The following is an 8,203-nucleotide window of genomic DNA, read 5'->3' as shown; positions in this document are numbered from 1 at the left end:
CTCCACCCACACTCACACACACACACACACACACACACACACACACACACACACACACACACACACCACACAGACAGAGAGAGAGAGCAACAGAGGCAGAGCCAGAGAGAGGAATATTGCTAATTAAATTCTAGGAATTGTCCTTTGGAATGTCTTCCTGGATATTTAAAGCCTATGCATCAATGAGGGTCTACTCTAAAATGCTGATATCATTTTGTCATCTTTTCTTGAAAACACTATGCATTGATTTTTTTTCAGCATTTGTTTACTATTTAACAAGAACACAGTGTCTGCCACCTGCCTTCCTCAGCCAAGTATACCACATCAAAGTCTTCATTTCCTGTGGGACATGGAAGGGAAAAAAATCATAAAAAGATCATTGACTGTATGCCCAGGCATACTAGATATGGAAAATTTAATACAGAAATGTATGGTCAACCAGAAAGTAGAAATCTTAAAACATTTCCTTGGGAAACAAAAGCTAAGACATGTTTTGTTCTGAGAATAAGGGGTGGGATGATGGTATTGAATGCATTGAATGTTATCAAGCTATGGTCAAAGACTTCTATGTAGATTTAGGGTCTACCTTACATGAAAACAGTATAGCTATTGAATTAATTAGTGATAATGAAGGTCACAGGCCCTGAATATGAGGGTGTGAGAGAGTGTTGCCATGGATTGGCCCTGCATGTGCAAGCAGCGTGTTTCTGACACAATCTGCATGCATTATCACCTCACAATCAGCAGCCAGTTACAAATAAGAACATGGTTTTTGGCAAGCTTCGAAACCAACAACTCTGCGGTTTTTGTTTTTGTTTTTTTCCAAACTTGCTTTAAAGTACAAAATTATCAGTTGAACAAACATTAGGATACAGAAATGGAAATAGACCAGGATCATTGGAATTTGATTGTTATACCTCAAATGCTTACAATGAGCACATTAAATTCTTTCTCTCTCTCTCTCCATACACACACACACACACACACACACACACAATTACCTAAAGCTTTGCCTGAAAATTCTTTAATCTATAAATAATGTTTTAAATGGATCAACTTATGCTGATAAATAGAAAAACAAACATTGTCAAATGCTTTTAAAACCTTTAAGAGATTTTACACAGAAATGCTTTCTTTGTAGACTATTATTATTCATCAATAAGCTCAGAGGTCAAGAAATGGTTTAGATTTAGAAATGGATATAGAGGTCATTTCTGACTTTAGGAGGAGTTTTTGACACTATTACTAACACATTCACTCAGTTATTATTTTTGAGCACATAAACCATTTTATTTTTCAGATTTATAAAGGCTATGGGATAAAATGCATTTATGAAAACCTACAATCACCAAAACTCCCTGTATGTTTGAAACCTTTTCCTGCTTAGATGTTTACCAAATCTGATAGTTGCTGCACTATGGCACTCACAAGGCTCAAGACACCCCTTCACTCTTACTTGGATATGTGTGTGCTTACAGCTCACTAAGTGATCTTTCCCCCGAAAGGGAAGGAGCATGTACCAGTTCCCAGGCAAGCCCAGCTTCCTCTTAGCATTCCTCTGTGGAAGGGCATTGGTGCAGCAGAGAGCTCTCTTGTTTGTTTTCTTCATGCATTTTGTGCTTTACATTGTTGAAGTTTTTTTTTTTCTTTTTATCTCTGTTCTTAAAGCTGACAATGTGGAGAAAGAAGGCAACCAAAGGAAAAACAATGGAATGGAAGCTGCAAGCCCAGAGTTTTGAAAATGTGCCTAAAATGAAGAGAACTTTTTTTAAAATATCTAAATAATTTAATTCAAAAAATTTCCCCCAATCTATCTGGGGGATATCTAAGGTAAATTGGGATGCTTGAAGATCTGAACTGAAAGTTTCAAATGTTTCACTACATGGCTATATGGTTGTTTCAGTTGGACCAGAGTTCAGAGACAGATAAAATAAAGTTGACTTTGTAAGACTGAAAAGACAAAGACTGGGGTGTGGGGAAATTGCTCTGTTGGTGAACTGTTGCCACTCAGGAATGGGAGGCCTTAGTTTGTTCTACAGCACCATTTACATGAGGACTGGCTGGTGTGTATCTGCAGTCCTTGTGTTCCCAGGCTTGCCGACCAGCTTGCCTAGCCAAATGGCTAAGATGCAGGGTCGGCAAGAAACTATATTTCTCAAAAAAACTGGAAAAAAGCACAATGGTGGAGGTCACCGGAATAAATGTGGTTTCCATGTGCCATATCACTAATGTGAACTATGCACCTATAAGAGTATTAATCCTGAGAAAATGATTAAATAATTAATGGCAGGATAGAGGCCATGAAGCTAACCTAAATTTCTTTTGAGAAATTGTAACTTGTTACTTGAGTGCACACACACACACACACACACACACACACACACACACACACACACGAGAGAGAGAGAGAGAGAGAGAGAGCTCCCCTTTGCAGCACACTCCATCATCAGCCATGCCCTAAATACTAGACAAGATGAGCTTGCGTCTGTATATTCCCTCTGAAGTCTATCACAGGCAACATTAATCTAACGTGGCAGTTCTCAACCTAGCAAAGTAACGGCCTCGCATTCTTCTCCACCCAAGCCCACACAACCACGACCAATCAATCATGGCTGATGTACAAAGAAGCCCAAGCTACTGCCGTTGCTGTAGATTTTCTACTGGGACACTTGAGGCAGACAGTGCATGCAGCTGGCTGGCCTTGTGGAGAGTGCATTTCAGTACTCAGCAAAGAAAGATCTCAACTTTGGGCTTCCTAAAGGGTCACAATAACAAGAGCTTAGCATATAAGGACCCTGCCTAGGAAAACTGTTGTTTAGTTTATATTTTACATTGCATTGTGCAATTGTATAGGTATAACTAACTACCTTCCTCACTTTGTTAACATGTTACCTGCTTACATTTCTAAACTATGTTGTGTTCTTCATCTTGCTTTATATTTTGGAAAGTTTATCATTTTGGTTAAGAGTAGTATCAAAGGCCAGAGAGATGGCTCAGTGGTTAGGACCATATGCTGCTCTTACAGTAGCTGTTAATTCAATTCCTAACAACCACATCCAGTGGTTCACCATTGTCTGGAATTTCAGATCCAAGAGAACCCTATCTCTGCTCTCCATGAACATCTATTCTCAAACTCATTCACAGACAGATGCACAAACACACAATAAAAAGTAGTAAAAAATAAATGTTAAAGATTTGGTTCACTTTCTTTAGTTGTTTTTTTTTAATATGCTAAGGATATCCATTAATTTAAAATAACATTGGAGACGATCTCAACTAGAATAAAAAGATACCTCATTACTGACATGTAGATTTCAATCCTAGAGGAGTGGGGTTTTTTTTGTACATTTTTTATTAGCTATTTTCTTCATTTTCATTTCAAACGCTATCCCAAAAGTCCCCCATACCCCCCCACTCCCCTACCCACCCACTCCCACTTCTTGGCCTTGGTGTTCCCTTGTACTGAGGCATATAAAGTTTGCAAGACCAAGGGGCCTCTCTTCCCAATGATGGCTGACCAGACCATCTTCTGCTACATATGCAGCTAGAGACACGAGCTCTGGGGGTATTGGTTAGTTCATATTGTTGTTCTACCTATAGGGCTGCAGACCCCTTTAGCTCCTTGGGTACTTTCTCTAGCTCCTCCATTGGGGGCCCCTGTGTTCCATCCAATAGCTGACTGTGAGCATCCACTTTGTTTGCCAGGAATCGGCATAACCACACACAGATCAGCTATATCAGGGTCCTTTCAGCAAAATCTTGCTGGCATATGCGATGGTGTCTGTGTTTGGAGGCTGATTNTGGGATGGATCCCCGGGTGCGGCAGTCTCTAAATGGTCCATCCTTTCATCACCGCTACGAACTTTGTCTCTGTAACTCCTTCCATGGGTGTTTTGTTCCCAATTCTAAGAAGGGGCAAAGTGACCACACTTTGGTCTTCATTCTTCTTGAGTTTCATGTGTTTTGCAAATTGTATCTTATATCTTGGGTATTCTAAGTTTCTGGGCTAATATCCACTTATCAGTGTGTCCATGTCATGTGAGTTCTTTTGTGATTGGGTTACCTCACTCAGGATGATGCCCTCCAGGTCCATCCATTTGCCTAGGAATTTCATAAATTCATTCTTTTTAATAGCTGAGTAGTACTCTATTGTGTAAATGTACCACATTTTCTGTATCCATTCCTCTGTTGAGGGGCATCTGCTTGTGGACGTTGTACATCGTGGTGCGGAGCCTAGTGCGCACCACGATGTACAACGTCCACAAGCAGCTATTATAAATAAGGCTGCTATGAACATAGTGGAGCATGTGTCCTTCTTACCTGTTGGAAAATCTTCTGGATATATGCCCAGGAGAGGTATTGCGGGATCCTCCGGTAGACTATGTCCAATTGTCTGAGGAACCGCCAGACTGATTTCCAGAGTGGTTGTACAAGCTTGCAATCCCACCAAAAATGGAGGAGTGTTCCTCTTTCTCCACATCCTTGCCAGCATCTGCTGTCACCTGAATTTTTGATCTTAGCTATTCTGACTGGTGTGAGGTGGAATCTCAGGGTTGTTTTGATTTGCATTTCCCTGATGATTAAGGATGCTGAACATTTTTTTCAGGTGCTTCTCAGCCACTCCTAGAGGTGTGTTTATGTTAAGTTAATAATTAATGCGGGGATTTAAGTAGTGGTCAAGCTGACCTGAACTTTGAGAAAGGGTTCCTCCTCCTGGTTAGATAACAGATTGACTGCAGCTAATGAGCACCTCATTGGAGAGGAAATTCCTGTGAGAATAATGAAACACACAAAGCCCTGCTTTGGTGGACAGGATTATGGTGTCATGTTTAGAAGTTGCAAACCATTTTCTCCATGTCTTTATTCTTACTTCTGTGGTGAGATGGGGCAAGCTGGTGCTATGGAGCCCAAGGTCAGAGAACTCCCTGCAGGAGCTGTCTCTTTCCTTTTGCCGTGTGGGTCTCAGGGACAGGGCTTAACTTGTCAGGCTCGGCCTCATGTGCCTTTGCACACCAAGCCACTCCACTGGTCCCCATGTTGATGCCTTCTAAGCACACATTTCCATTTGCAGTAGAGATACTTTTCAGCTGACACTTCAGTGTTAGTCCTGAGTTTCAATCTTTTAGTCACTAAACAGAAGGTATACATCTTTCTTATAAACATCTGTTTATAAGCATCTGTTCTTATAAACATTTAAGGACATAAGCTCAATTTTCAGAGATATTTTAAAAGTGATCCCATGGCAATCCAAAAATGCAATCAAGGAACAAATAAGATAATTATTTCAGGCTGCATTTATTCTCCATGATACATTTGAAGCATTTTAGCCCATACTTATAATAAAATACTAAATCTAATTTGTGAACCTAATACCTTGGCAGATAGGCATTGGTAATGTAAAATTCCTTAAAATATTTTTAATACAGTGTGTTTTGTTCAAAATCCACATGTATAAAAAAATCTCTGATGACTTTTGCTGCTTTTTAAAAGAGCATATTGCTATAAAAGAGCCAACCAATAGCACTGTGGGATGGAAATGCAGTTATTTCTTCTCTTAGATAATTTTGGGTGGAGACACAGAATAATGGAATGACATTAAAGCTCCTTAATAGCCATCCACAATTGCCCAATGCCAATTCAGTACAATTTATAAAGTTCTCTTTAATTGTTTCAACTATTACTCACCAGACAATGATGCCTAACAGATTCTATATATTGATGTGAAATAGAGAAGACAGATATTTCACAACTTCCATAGAGGTCCACAGAGCCTTGTGGTTATTGAGTTTTAAATTATATTACAGGTTTTCTATAAAGCAAACAAACAAACAAAAGCCAAGCAAACAAGCAAACAAACGAAAAGAGCCCTCTAGGAAAAAGAAATACAGGAAATAGGACCTCTTCCACTTTAATGTGGAAAAATCAACGGACTCTTCTTGGTTGGCACACTCAGCTTCCTGTGTCCTGAACAAAACATTCTCAGCCATACACAACTTGGTAATTAGAAAGGAGGCTACAAGAACCTCCCTCCTCCCTTCTGTGAAGGCTATTTTATTCTTATTTTATACAATATACAGTTGCTAATGAGTGAAAGTTAAATTCAACAAGCTTGCATTATATGACTGAAATGTGAAGTTTTGAACGACTACATATCAGAAAAAGAAATAAAATGACTCTTTAAGGCATAATGAGCTCAGGTGTGGTCCCCCCACCCCCACCCCAGAGGATTTGCCAGCTGAATACTATTTTCAAAAGAGCATTCCTGTTTTAGAATCTTATTATATCCCTTTAAATCTCCTTCGATGTTTTTCCCCAGAAATCACTTTTACTACTGAGTATAGCTGCCCATTGATGAAGTTGGGCAATCTATAAACACTTTGAATGACACTAAACTACAGGGTGAAAAGTGTCCTTTGTAATTTTTTTTTTTTTTGTGCCTAGTTATATCACACCCAATTTTTGCTACTTACCACTTGTAAAGGAAATCTATCGAGTTCGTTGAAACATTTATAATGACATTTTAACTCCCTTCCATTGAAAATGCATTGGAAAGTATTTCCTAAGTGCGGCATTTAGAAGGAAGCTATTATTTGGAAGAGCAGGCAAATGTCGGAACCTGCTGTTTTAAAATTGCTTTCCAAATTTAAGGAAACATTTTACAAAGGAGGATGATAATGGAGTCTGAGCTGGGCCTCGGGATGTGAATGCCACCTCCCCATGTTGTGTCATGTATTGACCCTGGGAAACTTGATAAAACGGAAGACAGATTGCCCGGGCTCTCTCTGTGTTTAAGTATCAAGCTGATCCATACCTTTCACAAGAGCCAGAAATCATTTATTGTCAGCGCTGTCCAGAATATATCCTGACAGTTCAGTGGGAGTTTCACCACCATTTATTTTCAAATCAATACTCAATTACGAGGAGGAAGATTCACTCCCTTGCCCATTTTCAAGATGAAATTATGGACTGCAGCAATAACACTTAGCCAAGCGAAAGCATCGTCTATTAACGCAAGATGGTACCAGGAACCAGCCAGCTTCTTTATTAAAGTTTCCTCTCTTATTCTCACTCTTTGGGGCTTTTAATTAATCATTGTGGGAAAAAGGCCTTTCACATTGTGACTGATGACCAGAGCAAACAATTTTCTCCTAACTGCCTTTTAATTTCAACTCTGGAAGAGCGCATTGACCGGATCTCACAACAACCCATCAATGCTAGTTTTTAATGTGTTTTCTCCTTTGTTATTGAGAAGAATGGAACGCGATGAAGCTCGGGCTCCTCTTCGTAACTCATGTAATTGATTCCGTAAATGGGGCACATTTGCTCCTGGATAAAAAGTGCTGTCGATGAAGATACTAGGGTCCATATAAATTACTCCATTAATGAGAAATAAAGCTATTTATGGTTTTTAGAGGAAATGCAAGCCATCCTACTAGGGGTCCAGGGGAGGGGGAAGATGAGTGTGGTTACATTCATTTACTCTCTGTATATGCTTCTCCTAGCCTCTGCTTCTTTTGTATTTCAAATAGCAGACAGAAATTTAAGATGATTTTTTTAAAAATTCCAGACAGGCTGCAAAGGAATGTAGAGTCTAAAAGCTCGACCCCACAGCAGTAAATCTAAGGGACTATACAGACCCCAGAATCCAGGCTTCTGCATGCAAAATAATCTTTGCTGTGCTTTGATTGGTGGATAAGTTCATGCTAAGGGATGTTGTGGGATTTTACTGTATCAGTCAAGTTCATTATTTTACTAGTGAGCCAGAAGTGCAAACAAGACAGATTGCACTGAGAAGTTAAGTGACAGATCCCTGAAGGTGGAGAAAGGGAATGGGGTGGGAGAGGATGGCCACGGACTGGGACAGGGACTAGACACTAAGATCACACAGGACAGGATGACTCAAAAAGTGAGTTGTCAAGAAGTGATATGAATCAAGATTTTTACATCCTGGGAGTGAGTTACAATCCATTTGTGATTTAGCATCAAGTTGAGGTGAGCCTGATTTCTTAATTAACAGGTAAGTGCAAAGAGGATAATAGTTGCCAAGTACTAGGGTGCAAAAGTGAAGTCTCAGAAAGAGCTCCTCTGTCCCTCCCCCCCAAAATATCCTGAGACAGTTACCCAAAAGTTCCAAGGTGGAGCAAGAATGAGGAAGTTAGAGCTGGGGCGCAGGGTCTGCTGACACTCGCCAACTGCCCACAAC

The sequence above is a fragment of the Mus caroli genome, chromosome 13, assembly GCF_900094665.2.
Source record: "Mus caroli chromosome 13, CAROLI_EIJ_v1.1, whole genome shotgun sequence".
Taxonomy (NCBI): domain Eukaryota; kingdom Metazoa; phylum Chordata; class Mammalia; order Rodentia; family Muridae; genus Mus; species Mus caroli.
Note: the sequence above shows the minus strand (reverse complement) of the source record.